General features: G+C 36.1%; 2 long non-coding RNA genes across 5 annotated transcripts in view; one reads left to right on the top strand and one right to left on the bottom strand.

Annotated features, from left to right (window-relative positions):
- The window catches only part of LOC134484682 (uncharacterized), a 159,182-nt gene that overhangs the window by 10,808 nt on the left and 131,349 nt on the right, over nucleotides 1–17,025 (top strand). For 3 of the 4 annotated variants that reach the window (XR_010062329.1, XR_010062330.1, XR_010062326.1), the window contains exons 2-3: nucleotides 11,547–11,611; nucleotides 16,180–16,239. This is a non-coding gene — a long non-coding RNA (uncharacterized LOC134484682). Of the gene's footprint in view, nucleotides 1–1,427; nucleotides 1,874–11,169; nucleotides 11,258–11,546; nucleotides 11,612–16,179; nucleotides 16,240–17,025 lie in introns of those variants that run through there. The other variant, XR_010062327.1, reaches the window with a different exon arrangement.
- On the bottom strand, nucleotides 6,457–16,801 carry LOC134484684 (uncharacterized). The gene is made up of 3 exons (XR_010062331.1): nucleotides 16,415–16,801; nucleotides 14,447–14,517; nucleotides 6,457–6,852 (listed from the first exon to the last, which is right to left on the bottom strand). It is a non-coding gene; the product is annotated as an uncharacterized LOC134484684 (long non-coding RNA).

Below are 17,025 nucleotides of genomic sequence, written 5' to 3'. Positions count from 1 at the left end.
GTTCAACATCTTTAGTCATAAGGGAAATGCCAATCAAAACAACCCTGAGATTTCACTTCACACCAGTGAGAATGGCTAAGACCAAAAACTCAGGTGACAGCAAATGCTGGCGAGGATGTGGAGAAAGAGGATCACTCCTCCATTGTTGGTGGGAATGTACAACCATTCTCGAAATCAGTTTGGAGGTTCCTCAGAAAATTGGACATTGAGCTGCCTGAGGATCCAGCTATACCTCTCTTGGGCATATACCCAAAAGATGCCCCAGCATATAAAAAAGACACGTGCTCCAGTATGTTTATAGCAGCCTTATTTATAATAGCCAGAAGCTGGAAAGAACCCAGATGCCCTTCAACAGAGGAATGGATACATAAAATGTGGTACATCTACACAATGGAATGTTACTCAGCTATCAAAATCAATGCCTTTATGAAATTCATAGGCAAATTGATGGAACTGGAAATTATCAACCTGAGTGATGTAACCCAATCCCAGAAAAACACATATGGTATGCACTCATTAATATGTTGCTATTAACCCAAATGCTTGAATTACCCTAAATGCCTAGAACACATGAAATTCAAGATGGATGATCAAAATGTGAATGCTTCACTCCTTCTTTAAAAGGGGAATAAGAATACCCTTGGCACGGAATAGAGAGGCTAAGATTAAAACAGAGACAGAAGGAACATCCATTCAGAGCCTACCCTACGTGTGTCCCATACATATACAGCCACCCAATTAGACAAGATGGATGAAGCAAAGAAGATCAGGCAGACAGGAGTCAGTTGTAGATATCTGCTGAGAGACACAGCCAGAATATGGCAAATACTGAGGCAAATGCCAGCAGCAAAGCACTGAACTGAGAACAGGAAACCCGTTGAAGGAATCAGAGAAATAACTGGAAGAACTTACAGGGGCTCTAGACCCCATATGAACAACAATATCAAGCAACCAGAGCTTCCAGTGACTAACCCAGTACCTAAAGACTATGCATGGACTGACCCTGAACTCTGACCTCATAGTAGCATTGAACATGCTAGTAAGATCACTCATGTAAGGGGAAGTCTTTGGTCCTGCTAAGACTGAACCCCTAGTGAACTTGTTTGTTGGGGCGAGGGCGGCAATGGGGGGAGGATGGGGAGGGGAATACCCATAAAGAAGGGGAGGTGGAGGGGTTGGGGTGTGTTGGCCTGGAAACCGGGAAAGGGAATAATACTCAAAATGTAAATAAGAAATACTCAAGTTAATTAAAAAAAAGAAATGAAAGGATCCAGTGTTAGAAATATGCAAAAAAAATTTAGCGAAAGACTACAGAAATTTGGAAGGGAGATGAGATGAGGGCAGGTCTAGGATGAGCAGGAGGGATTGTGGGTGCACTTGATCAGAGCACATTGTATTACATGTACGGAATGTTCCACAAATGAAAAGCAAACCTTCCCATCCTTTTGCTAACCTTATGCTGTGTTATGATGCAAGGCTTTCAAGAAGAACACAGATCAGATATCAGCTCCTGCTTCTTCCTTTAGGTGTGCCCTTGTGGTGAATAAACTTTACAAGCAGAAAAAAAAGAAAAAGTAAAGAAGTTCTTTTCTTGTTGAGGAGAGTTTTCTCTGTCATGGGGTTTTTGTTATTTCAAATGAATTTTCAAATTGCTCTTTCTAACTCTATGAAGCAGTGAGTTGGAATTGTGATAGCGATTGCCTTGAATATGTTGATTGCTTTTGCCAAGTTTGCCATTTTTGCAATATTAACTCTACCAATCCATAAGCATGGAAAATCTTTCCATCTGAGATTTTCTTCATTTTTTTTTCTTCACAGAGTTGAAGTTCTTGTCATAAAGACCTTTTACTTGCTTGGTTAGAGTCACACTGAGGTATTTTTTATTATTTGTGACTAATGTGAAAATTGTCATATCCCTAATTTCTTCTCAACCTGTTTATCCTTGAAGTAGAGGAAGCGTAATGATTTGTTTGAGTTAATTTTATATCCAGCCATTTTACAGAAGTTGTTTATTGGCTGAAGGAGTTCTCTGGTTGAATTTTTGGGGTCACTAAAATATACTATCATATCATATACAAATCATGATATTTTGACTTCTTGAATTCCCTTTATCTCCTTTGGTTGTCTAATTTCTGTGAATAAGATTTCTAGTGCTATATTAAAGAAGTAAGTGGAGATTGGGCAACCTTTTCTATTCCCAGATATTTGTTGAATTGCTTCAAGGTTCTCTCCATTTATGTTGATGTTGGGTACTCTTTTTGTAATATTGTTTTTACTAAGTTTATGTATGGACCTTGAATTTATAATATGTACCAAATCTTTTAACATGAAGAGGTATTGATTGTTTTCATTTTTTGTCACCATCTAACAATGTGATCATTTGTTCCCCCACCCTGTGAGTTTGTTTAAATAATTGATTTTTCTATATGCTGACCTCACGTTGAACCATCACCATTTTTTGAAAATTCTGTCTTTTTTCCATTAAATGGTTTTAGAACATTTGTCAAAGATAAAGTGACCGTAGGTGTTTGCATTTATTTCTGGATCTCCAGGCTTGGATATCTGGTAAAATTTTCACTTACCATGAATGCAGAAACCAAGATACTCCATGACAAAGCCAAATTTACAAAACATCTTTCAACAAATCTAGCCCTACATGGGATAGTAGATGGACACTTCCAACACAAGAAAGGAACTACACCCTAGGAAAAATTTGGGAATTAATCTTTCAACAAACCCAAAAGATGATAGCCACACAAAAGTAATTCCATTTCTAAGAATAAAAATAGCAGGAAAGAACAATAAATTTTATTTAATATCTCTTATCATCAATGGACTTAATTCTCCAATAAGAATATATAAACTAAGGGATTGAATAAATAAAGTGGACCAAACATTTTGCTGCATACAGGAAATATACCTTAATTATATAGACAGTCACTGTCTCAAGGTAAAAGGCTGGAGAGAAATTCCAAGCAAATGGTCCCAAGAAATAAAACGGAAATAGCCTTTCTTACATTGAATAAAATTGACTTTCAACCAAAGATATCAAAAATGATAAGGAAGGACAAAATAATTGTCAAAGAAAAAATAATACTAAGATGAACTATCAATTATGAACAACTATGTTTCAAATGCTAGGGCACCTAAATTCACCAAAAGAAAAACACTAAGCCACAAAGAATATATTGGCGCCAACACGATAATAGTAGGAGATTTCAATACCCAAGTTCATCAATTGACCGTTTGTGGCAACTGAAACTAAACTGATACATTAAAAATAACAGAAATAATCATCCAACTGGATTTAGCAGATATTTAAATAACATTTCATCCTAAAACTAGAGAATATACCTTTTTTCTTTGCACCTAAAAGTAACTTCTCCAAACTTACCATATACTGTGTCACTAAACAGGTCCATATAGATACCAGAATATTGAAATAATCCCATGCACCCTATCAGATTATCATGGACTAGTGCTGGTCTTCAATACTTTCTTATTTTTATATTTGTTTTTATTATCGATATTTGCTTAATGTGGTATTTTTGAAACACTAGCTTTCTTGATAGTTTGGCACTATGAAATCTAGGTTGGGTTTAGCCTAATAGTAATTCTTCCATTTTGCCTCTATAGTAGCAAGAATGAGAGCTCCATTCCATTCTTTGGTATATACTATATTTTGAGTGAACATTTTGGGCACACAGTGCATTTAATGGTTTTCATCTCTTCTTAAGTATATATTATTATTATCTCATCTTAAAAATTTGTAACTTGACAATGACATTTTTAATATCATGTTTCTGAATGGGTCTTTTGATCTCATTTTGTTTATATTTTATCTCCATTTTAAATGGATTTTCCTTTGTGAATATTTTCTGTCTTTAAGTATGTTTGTGCCTTTATGAGATTTTATTATTGTTTATCAATGAAAAAATGCATTTTATTTACACCAGCAGCCATACAGGAAGGGGAACACAAGAGTTAGTTAGCTATTTGTACAGTATTGGTTACTTATTAAAAAATAAAAATCTCTGAAACAAAGGACAGTGATTAATTTCACACTATCCTCCCCCAATGTTCCCAGCATACAGTAATTCCTAGTAATGGCCTGAGGTCATGTGGTGTTGGGAAATACTTTATGGAAGAATAAACCCACAAACCACAGAATATTTAAAGAAAATCTTTCTTCCATACACACAGATACATAATACGATTACAGGGAGGTCAATACAATTAATTAAAGAAGATGTAAAGAATATGTTGTTACAAGAAACTGAGGACAAGGAAAGAATTTCAAACCACTGTCAACTATACAATGGTGAACATTTGTTCCCAAAAAGTAGTTTGTGTGCCAGAACAATAACAGCTGTACTGGACCCACCTTTTATCTACACAAAGTGGGGAGCTATGGTCCTATTGGAAACAATGAAGACAGAAAACCAAAACAATAGCAAAAGGGGGAATTAATATAAGCAATCTGGTAATGCAAACTACCAAAGACATCTTTATGTTCTAACCAGAAATCGCAGGAAAACTCATATCTGAGCACCCTATCTAATGACAAGAGTGAGTGAGCCATGGCCTTTCTCCCTTTCATATTTTTAAGTACTTTACAGAAACAAGAATCTCAGATTGCTTTATCCATGATTTATGAAAGGGTTTTCTAGGCGTCATGTATTAAGAAATCATTTAAAAGTATTTTTAGCTCCTGACAAGTTTTTATTAAAGTCCTCAAACTTCTTGGACTTAGATCCCAAAGTGTAACTAGGCCAAACCTGAGCTGTAAAACTATGACAAGGCAACAATAACAGATATTTTCATGGCCCAAGCACTATAGCAATATACTATTGAGTACAGAGATCCAAATTTATTCAAACAGATCAAGAGAGAAGGGAGAAAAAAAGTTAGAAAAGTGATGAAGAATCAACACCTCCCTTGTGTATGCCAGCATTTATGGTTCTGCAGTAAGTCCTAAGAGGCAGTATCCAAGTAGCAAGGGGAGGAAAGGACTAAGGACAAGACAGGGAGATAAACTAGCATGGCAGGTGTTTGTAAGAGAAAAACTTAGACATGAAAATGTCCTGTAATTTAAAAAAAAAGATTTTTTTCATTATTTTCTCATTCCAATCAAAAGAGACATCCATGAATGATTCTCCTCTAAGGCTTCCATAAAAGAGGTAAAACAAAAACGAATATAAACATTGAAAGTTTGAAAATAAAACAAAAGAAAAAGAACTTGTGTACGTTTCAGAGCAGGAGCACTGAAAAATGAACTAAATCTGGTCAAGATGAAACCTAGAGTGAGAAGTAGGAACTAGAATTAAGAGCTGCAAGAGATAGGCAGGTGAGGAGTGACAGGAACATGGCCAGGCCTGAGAGATAAGACTGGTCCTTTACAAGGGCACAGAATGAGGTAAGAAAACATTTCAAATAAAGCAGCACCTTTCCTTTATGCTCACCTCAGTAATCCCATCCTCTAATAACCCCCATTTACATACTAAAATAGAAGAGTTGTGGTATGTATATCACTCACTTCCCATTTACTTTTAACCCTGCCTCCAAAGTCAGGAAGTCCAAACTTTCTAACTTCCAAGAACAAAAATACAGCCCCAGGTATAAGGGGGTCCTGAGGGCCAAGTGACAAACTGCAATATGTGAGAGTAGAGAATATGGAGATTTCTCATTCAACATAGCAGAAGTTTGATGGCCCAAGCTAAGAAAGGAAAAGGCAACCATATCAGGTAAACAAGGTCTGCTTCTCATAACATTAAACTCATTTATATTATTCTTTCCTTTAAAAAAGAAATACTTTATTTGGGCTTATAATCCAGAATATCAGAGTCAGTGATGGATGATATCAGAGTAAAGATAAACAGGCAGAGGTTGCTGAAAGATTACATCTCAGACCATAAGCAGAAGGTGGAGAAAACTAGATTGAAATAGCTTCAGTCTTTTGAAACCTCAAAGCCTACCCCTAACAACATACCTCCTGCAACGAGGAAATACCACTTAGTGAGATTGCAATTTTTGGGCATTTACATTATTCTTAACTACACTTAGTCAAATCACTTCCCAGCTCAATCTTCATTTTGAATGAAGCTGATTTTCCTGCAAAGTGGCTGTACCATCTTCTCTTCCTAATATTGGCTTTCATCATGTGTATAATAGATGATTCTGGATGCATAGGGGATGTTTTTATTCCTATGTATCATTCCATTTATGTACTACATGTGTACTGACATTTCAATGAGTTTCATTTGGAAAAGGTATAAATGGTTGATCTTATATATACGGTTTCAACCTCTATTAACATCTTTTAGAAAATATCAAATATCCATTCTTGATTAATAATTTCTTCTCTCATAAGATAAAAAATAAAATTTTACTCTAATCAAAATAATTATCTATATTTTCATACTGAAAAATGCAGAAGAATATTAAGATAATGTGGAATATTAAATCAGCTGAAATGCATGTTCATTAATTAAGAATAACCAGAATCATTGATATGTTTTTGGAACATAATATACGAACAAATACCAAAGCATTGAATAAATAGTGTCAGAAGACGAGGGTCATTATATAAAATGTACCTTACCTTCAGATCCAGTGTTTTTGTTCATGTAGCAAGAATTCAATTTACCTACTCTTCCTCAGTATTTTTCATCCTCTCATTGACTCGAATTTCAAAGCTGTATCCTATAACTAGCATGATTGTTAAATTTCAAACCAAGAACAGTGCATGTGTCAATAATTTTCCGCCTTTCCTTATTTGTGTTTTATTCTGTTCCCAAAGGCCATGTTGTGTTGAAGTTATGAAGAATTTCTTGCTCCTTTGATGAAAATTTTCTGAAAGCATAGATTATTCATATTTGTAAAATACTATTGATATGTTTAATAGTACTGGATATTATAGTTAAAATCATCTGGGTTAGGAATTTTTGCATGTATATCATAACACACTAAAATACTAAAGATTAAAAGTAGAAGAGATAGAATTTATTACATGTTTTTACTCTTCTAGGGTTTGTAAGTTTACAAAATCTGAGCAAATGATTTCTTTCTGTGAAATTCACATTCATGAGCTATTATATTCTAATCAAACAGTGTGTCAGCACCAATAAACTTGGATTAAATTCTAATTGCAATACAAAATGTTTGTAGTAAGTAAATGGGCAAATAATTTGTCTGAATATACTAAATAAGCATGAAGTATAATCATAGGTTTGCTCTTAATTAAATAAGTACTCCCAGATACACCTTGAAAAAATACAGATAGTAATGTAAGTTTTTTTTTTTATATAACAGCTAATAATGGTCTGAGTAATGGTTTAAATCAACAAACCATGAACAGTAAGTAGGAATGTCTAGTGAGTTAGAGGTTCTTTCAAGCATCTTCAAGGGTCTAAAATAAATTCCTTTATAATTCTCCTAAATCCACTTATCATGAAACATTCCACATCAGAGTAAATAACACCAACATCTTTTCATTTTCTCAAAAAAAGTCATTGGGTTTCTTTTCTTCCTACTCAACCCACCCTCATTCTACTACCAAACACAACAATTTCCATCATAGCTCTCTGATATGACTCTTTTTCATTATCATTGACACTACTTCCAGATAGACTTCAAAAACATCCTTAAAATCATTCTCTGTATCATATCATAATTCATAAGTAACCAGAGTCCCTTACTATATACATTGTGAGTTAAACAAACTTATTTAAAACTATTCAATGATTTCTAAGACATTTTCAGTAAATAAAAATTATATGTCTAACATTGTTTCTATATTCCCATATGAGACATTGCCTGAGATTCAGCTTTATTTGGACCGTTCTTCTATCTCTTAATCAATACAAACTACTCTCATATTTACTTTTTTGTATATGTCAAGGTCTTTGTCCTCTTATCATCCTTATATTTACTGTAATTTTGCCCAAAATATAGATCAATTATTTTTCATCTAATTTAACTTAAATGTCACTTCCTCATGACAATCTCCATGACCTTATTTCTAAAATAGATTCTTCAACTACTTGCATACTATCAACTCCAACACACTGATTTATGCATTCATTTTTTTCTTTTTTCTTGTACTATAATGCAATCTTTATAAAAGAAAGTTCATAATACTTTCTATTCATTCCTAATCTATACACTATTATGGACATGGTACATTAGTGGAGACTTATTATTTATTACATGATTCAGTAAGTTGCATAAATAAACTTTATACTATTCTTCATTTTAATGAATATGCATCCCGTGCATTGGTTAGACCATCATGTAGTAATTATGTGAGTTCTTCAATTCAGTGACCTAGTTGACATTGCCTAAATATTTTAATTTGTCACAGATAGTCTCTGTCATATTCAAAACAATACTTTGTTCACTGAACAATTATCTCAGCTGGGAATATATTTGACATGAAAGAATGAGATTCCTAAGTTTAATTCACAGCATCCATGTGAAAATGCCAGCTGCCATATGTTTGTGGTCCCATCTCTGAAGAGACAGAGAGATGATGATTCCTAGGCACTTACTTATCAGGGAGTCAAATTTCTTTTGTGAGCTGTTCCAGTGAAAGTTTAAAAACCAAGAGGACCCAGAGCTGTGTTCCCAGAGCTGAACCTGTACCTCAGCTCTCTGTCCCCAGATCCAATGAGGAAATAGATGGACTTCCAGGAGTGCTGACACACTCAAGAGCACAGGAAAGACTTTTTCTTCTCAGAGGTAACTTCCTGGAGTGCTCAGAACCCACGAAAAGAGGTGCAGTCTGTTACAGCATACTTTTGTTTCTATCTATTCCATATAGCTGAAATTTATCCACAGTTCTTGGCACACAAGATAATTCAAGAGAGAACAACGGTCCCATTACTGTTGACACACAGGCTAAGAGAGAATTCAAGCCACTTTCAGAGACAGCAAAACCAGCTAACTCCAGATGGTGAGGGGCAAGTATAATTCCCTAAGGAACATAAACTGATGTTACTAGACATCATCAGAAACCAGTTCTCCCACCAAAGCTAGCCCAGTCTACCCCTGACACACCAGAAAAGAGATAGAAAAGTTTGTAGTTCAAATCACTGAACATGATGAGGTTAAAGGATTTTAAGAAGGACATAAATAACTCCATCAAAGAAATACAAGACAACAGATGTAAAGAGATAGAAGACCTCATAGAGGAAACCCAAAAATCCCTTAACGAATTACATTACAACATAACAAGCTGCTGGAGGAATTGAAAAATCCATCAGGAAGTAAAAATGGAAACAGAAAACAACAACAACAACAACAAAAACAACAACAACAACAACAACAGCAAACCACACAAAGATGAAAACTCTGAATATAGAAAACCTGGGAAAGATATTAGGAGTCATAAACGCAAGCATCAACCAACAGAATATAAAATATAGAAAAGAATCTCAGGGGCAGAAGATACCATAGAAAACAGTTACACAATTGTCCAAAAATACAAAACAAAAAACTCCTAACCCAAAACATCCAGGAAATCATAGACAAAATGAGAAGATAAAACCTAAGGATAATAGGTATAGAAGAGAATGAAACTCCCACTTTGAAGGGTCAGTAAATATCTTCTACAAAATTATACTAGAAATCTTCCCTATCCTAAAGAAAGAGACAACCTTGCACGTACAAAAAGCAAAAAGAATTCCAAAAAAATTGGAGCAGAAAAGAAATTTCTTCCATCACATAATAGTTAAAATATAAAGTGCACAAAACAAAGAAAAAAATGTTAAACGCAGTAAGGGAAAAAGGTCGAGTAACATAAAAAGGGAGACCAATCAGTATTCCACACTTCTTAAAATAGACTGTGAAAGCTAGCAATCCTGGGCATATATCACACAGATCCTAAATGAAAAAAAATGTCAGCCCAGGCTACTGTAAAACCTCTCAACTACCATAGATGGAGATTCCAAGATATGCCATGTCATGAGCAAATTTACACAATATCTTTCCACAAATCCAGTCCTACAAAAGATGATAGATGGAAAATTCCAGTACAAGGCAGGAAACTACACCCAGAAAAAGAAAGAACACAATCTACTTTTAAAAAACACAAAAAAGAGATAAAGTAGGTAGCCACAGAAACATAATTCGACATTTAACAAGAAAAATAATAGACAAAACCAATCATTTTCCGATATCATTAAACATCAAAGGACTCAAATACCTATAAAACGACAAACACTAGAAGTCAACTGCCCTGGAATAAAAACACTTTATTCTTCCTCTGTCTGCAATGGAGGGGTCAGAGACTTGGCCATCTGATGGACCAAAATCTAGAATTGACCTTGTGACTGAGGAGTGTCTCAAACATTCAGCCTCTGCTGTAGTGTACCTGAAACTGAATCCTTTTGAACAAGAATCCATAGAAGATTCTCACTTTGTTTGTGGCTGACCAGAACTTGTTCCTCAAACCTTATTGCATAGCCAATACAACTCTGACCACCAAAAAATCTTCAAGAACAATGGATTGAGGTCCCTTGGCCAATGAATAAAAATTCCAGCCTGGATCCAAGGCCACTTATCTAAGATTCTCACCAGAAAGGCCAATATCCCTCACACCCATACCTGTGCGGCTTATAGTAAGTTTAAATAGGGTTTAGATCCAGTGACTTTGACACAAGATTTCAGAATAAATCTCAGATTGCTGTCAAGTCTGTAGTGGAGGCCTTGGACATAAGAATTTTCTTGAGTTCTCTGAAAATATGGAGCCCTGGAGTGCTGGGACCATAGTCTTCTATAGAAGGTAATCAGGAATAGTCCCTTACTTTCAAACTGGTTTAAGAACTTTCTCCTTTCAAAAACATTGGTATTTTTCTCTGCTCAGGATGATTAGGCCTTAGAGTTACTCATTTGACCAAATGGTCTCTCAGAACCATCCCTTTTGCTTGGGGCCCATGGAATATTTTACCTCAGACCATGGAGCATTGATCCCTCTGTTGAAGGTTCACTGAAATCCAAAAGGAGGGAGCAAATCCTGGAATCTCATGCTACTTCCTTGTGTAAGGTCACATGATATGTTGTGAAGTCATCAGTCTGGTGCTCATTACTTTTTGGTTGAATATAGTTTTTAGGAGGCAATCAGGCTTAGGACACCCCCAACTTTTCTTGAATCATGGAATCTATATTCAGTCTCTTGCAGATTCAGCTAAAGATGTGTATATGCTAGACTGTGAAGTACCATTAGAAGATGAAGCAATGTAGGACCTCTTGAGCTATTGTAAGCAATTTAATTTTTTCTCAAATACTAGGGGAATTTGAATACTCAAAACAATTTCCTGTCACAGGGACATCAGCAACTCTTCTTTACTCGGGGGTACTCATCTATTCTTTCTTTGATTAAGGAGGTGTCATATGTTATCCCTGAAAGAAAGGTTACTTCATATCATTCTAGTTTGTCCAAAGGAAGTTTAGATATTAATTTAGGGTGAGGAAACCCACACTATTTCTTGATATTATGGACTGTGCCACAGATATGTTTCCTAATTTTTCCCTGGTTTCTCTGTCAGTTCAAGGTAGACTGGAGGTTCACTTGGGATGCAATGAAGAGCCCCTGACAAGCATATTCTTCAAAGTAAGATGAATATATTCCCCTTTCTTTGAATAAGAAAATCTAGACATACCCTTAAAGTTGAACGTGGCTTAATACAAATTCTTCTGATAAAGAACATACAGAGAAGCAAATGAAATGAATTCTCATACAGATGTTTATTTTTTCTTAAGGAAACTTTAAATTAATATCCCCTGACAATGGTTTCTTCCGAGAATCCACCTCTATCCAGAGAATCTCAGTTCTATTCTTCTAAGAGGTCTTAATGTTTCCTTCTGACCTGGGTGGCCAGGCATACATAAATGTTTGAAGGAATGGCAGACCACATGGACATGATGTCCTCAGACATGTCAGTGCAAATCTGAGCCCTAACCTACGTTCTGCCTTTAAGGTTTGTAACATAAAATGGAGCAGTTTCATCTTTGTTGTCCATGATTATCCTGCTGCTTAACAGCTTGAGGAAAAGATAAATCCAGAGATTACCACCCAATATGTAAGAGCAAATTCCCTAATTTCTGGCAAGTACGCCTCATAGTCCCCAGACACATGGTTATTCTGGACTGTGAAAACAGTTGCACTTGACTCTCTTCTTCCAGTACCCAAGGTAAACCTTTGCCTGAAGGATTCTGTGACCTTTTCGCTCTTTCCAGTCCTCCTAAATGTTCTCTCTGAATATTGGGCCCTTGAATTTCCAACAAAGTAGTTGTATACCTAACTGATCAGACATATTTTCAAAAGTGACTCCTTCTATAATCCAGGGACTCGACTCTACTCCGTTTTGAAGTCCCAGAGTCGAAGTTTGGAATCAGAGTATATAACCCTTGCAAACTGCAATCAGGCAAATCAATAGAAATATAATAATTTCAACATTTCTGCTTAGATCTTAACAGCTGAACGAACCAGAAGGATTAACATAGCCAGAAACAATTATCCAAAGCCTTTGGCAGAAGAAATATGTTCCTGTCTTTTCTCTTGCATTAACAGAAATTATGAATATATAAAACTCTGAATGAGAATTTGAAACTTATGATTACTGCTGGAAACTTTATCCTGGTATAAGGTACCAGGGACCTTTTCTGTTGACAGAAGTGTGTATGGCACCTATATACACTATGCCTGAAGAAATTTCTCTTCATTTTCAATAGTGCTTTAGAGTTTTCCTCTCTTACATGGGGTTCACTTTACCCAGTGTTAACTTACTCCTTCTTCTTATATTGTAGAGCATGTCAGTACTCGCCAAAGTACAGCATTGCCCTAGATCCTTTAGGTAAAGAGGCTTAAAACCTGCTTGAAGACTTACATGGCCCTTTTATATTCCTATTCCCATCAAGTGGTGTTGTCTTTTCTCCTTAAAGAGCTGCCAGACCGAGGGAGTGTTATACCACGCATCCTACATGAATGATCATCTAACATTCCCTGTCTTTCCAGTAGGATTGTGGGTCAATTTTCTACTTCAATCCACCCAGTAGATTTTAGACCCTCAGCTTCTGCAAATTGGGGCTTGGGAAATCAAATTCTATTGAAAGGGCTCTAAAAATTATTCCCAGTGCACATCAATTGTCTCAGACCTCCTCCCTGTGTACTATGGGAATTTTGGAGTACCTGTGGAACTAAAGAATCACTAGAGCTGCCCTTCGTCCTATGCCACAGAACACAGCTATTAAGAAAGTTTGCTTAAAACTAACCTCTTTATTCAAGGTATTCATACAACACATATGCAAACAATGGTATCTTATATTTCTCTGCTTCTAAATCCTAGTTCAGAAGACACAAAGCTAAATTGACTCTTATACTATGTGCCTTAAAGTAGGTCATCAAAATATACACCATTCCTATATTTTATTCACATATGTGTGTAGCTGAACACATCCATGAAGAAACATCACCGCTTCCTGAACCACTTATACTGTTGTTGTGACCATTGCCTGGACTAAAAGATATATAGGGTATACATATAGAGAACATACTTAGAAGTTACTGAGATAGAGGCAGAACATTTCTCCAAGACCCAGTGTAGCCGATAACCTTCCCCTGCTGACCATGGGTGAAGTGGATACTTCTTTTCTTCAAAATATGACTAGGGACCTCCACATTCTGAACCAATACATTCAGGACTTCACTTTTGCTAAAGATCTTCTCAGAACTTCCCATTCTGTGAATCTCTTCTCAGAACTCTACTGTTCTGATATACGTCCTAGACTCATTCCTCTTTGACGAGGCCATGAGAACCACCCTGAATGATGATGTGACTCCTTCCCCATCAGTGTGGCCTTGGATCTTTCTCACCTCTTGATGGAGTACACTTCCTTTGACCAAAGGAAATTCACACATTCCTTTATTCACAAGGTGACATGAGACATGCTTTTCCAAAAAATAGTATGCCATAACTTGTATTCTAAAGCAGTCCCTCACGAATTTGAATTACCTCACATGGATATACTCTAAATAATAGAAATTCAAGGCTTTTACCTTTTACCATGGTGGGTAGAGAAATATGTTCTTCCACTCGGGTTTGAGGTCCCAGTTCCTATATATAGAATCATTGATTGATGGAATCAATCCAATCACTAGAAATCAAGAGCACCCTTTGTTGCTGCCAATATATGGACATATTAAGACAAACTGAATGAGCAAAAGATCCAGAGACAGTCATGCAGGCTGTTTAAAAAAGGCCTGGGATGTTACCTGCACTTCCCCATATTAAATACAAGATGTAAAATTCCTACCAACTAAAGAAGTATAGAAATTGAACGGCATTGTTGGGGAAAATCCTTTACCAAATCAGGTAATAATGACATTCATGTTTCACAGGATGTTTCATATTACCAACACCAACTCCAAGGATTTTCTAACACATACCTTTGCACAATCAGATCTCAAAGTTTTCTCTTTCTTAAAGGCGTCAAGATCTTCCTTTTTCCATCAATTACCTAAGTCACTGAACAGAATGTCAGACCTCCCTCCTACAACTGAGCCTACTCTACACATTCCCTGGTTGCCTTATGTCCTCTCAAGTACTCATATAAAGGAAAGACCCCCAAACTTTGATTATTTGAAAGTGGGCTCAATTCACTTCACTTCTGACTAAAGAGGCCCCATGGTCTCATGGCATACCTCTGTAGAAGCCAGAATCAGATTCAATAACATGCAGTTCAATGTAGTACAAAATGGGATCTTCATCCACAAAAACTATAGACATCCAGTTCCTGGCCAAGGGAGTATTGGTATGGATTGATGCTCACAGAGAAATCTCAGGTTTGGCTCCTATGGGCAAGTCTCATTGATTCCATCTATATTTGTGAGGAGTTTCAGTTGTAGCCTCTAGCTCTGGATGCCCCAAGAGCATCACTTAATTACAAGGACATCTTATACCTGATTTAACTTCATTTTTCTTAATTGCCAAACTTGACCAAGATTGCCAGGCAATCATAATTCCAATTTCCCAGTGGGACATCATAAGATTCTTGGTGTAGATCAGAGGGCAGAGTACAGATAGCTAAAATTAAAATATATGCAACCTTACTACAGAAGGTTCTCAGAAATGCAATTTTTCCATCTCTCATTTATGGATGTGTACACATGTACACTTATAAATATATACATCATATATACATATATACATCACATATATGTATATATGTATATATACATTATATATATACATCATAGGTATACATATATACATCACATATACATACATATATGATATATATATATACATGTATACATCTTATATATACATATACATATACATATGCATATACGTACACGTACAGATACACATACACACACACATGTGTGTGTGTGTGTGTGTGTGTGTGTGTGTGTGTGTATCAATGGAGCATCACAGTTCAGACAATCACCCTGATAGAAGAGCATGCTGACTAATGGAAGCTGGAAAGAATAATTGGAAGAATTATGCAATACCATATGTTCTCCCACCACCAAAGGTGAGCTAGAATTTTTCATTCTTCACAGTTAGGTGACTGGATCTTGGTAATTGGTTAAAAATGGCCAGGCACTTTCTTGTTTAGCAAAACAGTTCAGTATGACCCCATAAGTTGCAGTTATGAACACAGGTTACTCAAACTGCACCTATTTCCAAGCCATCTCAACACCATCCACTTTAGATGAAGGGAAATCAGCACTTCACTTTGATTGGTAGCCTTCAGGTTTTTATTCTTTGACAAATAATACCTTACACCATCCCCTTCTGTCCAAGATCAGTTATAAGAATGACTATAGTTTACTATTGAGATCTCAGAATTTTTTTTTTTTTTGCCCAAGAGGACCAAGATTAAAGAGTCCTTAGAGCATACTCAACCTTCTAATACGGATGTTTAGATCAAATGTAACCCTCTAATAGGGAGTTTTAGATCATGTCCATCTAATTATGGCCACTAAGAAAATACAGATGTGACCAAAGGCACTTCACTTAATTATGATCTATGTTAGTAAATCGTGAAACTTTCATTATTTGTCCTATATACCATCCTTCATGCTTATAACCGTCGTCGATGATTAGCTTCAAGAGGATTTAGAGACTGAAAATCATGACTGCTGAATAATACTAATGCTTGGATCCCTGACAGGCCTCCCATGGTGTAACTGAAGATACAATATGTGAAGTAGCAATAACTTGCCTGCTCAAGGTAGGCTTGAACACTCCATTATCCTTAAATAGTTTTGTCACTTTAAGCAGATTCTACGTTTCTTTAATATTCTACTCTTAAACGTCATTACTTTAGATCATCGATTTATGTCCAGTATATATCAAATGTACATTCTGTATATAAGAGTGTCCGATATCTGTCTTATAAGACTTACAATTCCTGAAGTCATCTCTGGCACCCAGGTCTCAAACTCCACTTCCACTCAAAAAGGTCCTCAGCAGCTAACCTATTTGACAAAGAATGATTCTGAACCATGCTACTTTTGATGAAAGATGTCACAAAATTAACACTTAACTGTGTCTCACATTCAAAACTTCCTCTAGGAGGGACATCAGAATGATACCTTTTGCTCCAGTTGTTCTCAAATTCACATCTTCTGTCCATGGGGTCTGTAATGTCACCGTTTCATAGAAGAACTTCAGTGTCTCTCCTTTCCCTATGGGAGCATCAACACTCCACATCTACTCACAAGTATTTCACCTTTTTTCTCTGTATAGTGGACAAGAGCACTTTCACCAAAGGCCCACATTGGCCTGAAATATCTTCTTTTGCCCAAAGCGTACTCATGCCTGCACTCTCTTGTGGCCATCATTAGCACTTCTTCTCTTGATTTTGTGAGCCTGCTATATCCCAACTGTTTAGGATTACATACAAACTTATTTCTGCTACATGTATTCTGAGTCATTCCTCCATGGAAGGAAGGGGTGTTGATCTTTTCTTGTCTGACAAAAGTCTTCAAAGCCCAAAGACAACTGCTGGAATGAA

Source organism: Rattus norvegicus, assembly GCF_036323735.1.
Source record: "Rattus norvegicus strain BN/NHsdMcwi chromosome Y unlocalized genomic scaffold, GRCr8 chrY_unlocalized_3, whole genome shotgun sequence".
Lineage (NCBI taxonomy): Eukaryota > Metazoa > Chordata > Mammalia > Rodentia > Muridae > Rattus > Rattus norvegicus.
The sequence above is the reverse complement of the archived record's forward strand: the minus strand, read 5'-3'. Positions and strand labels throughout refer to the sequence as shown.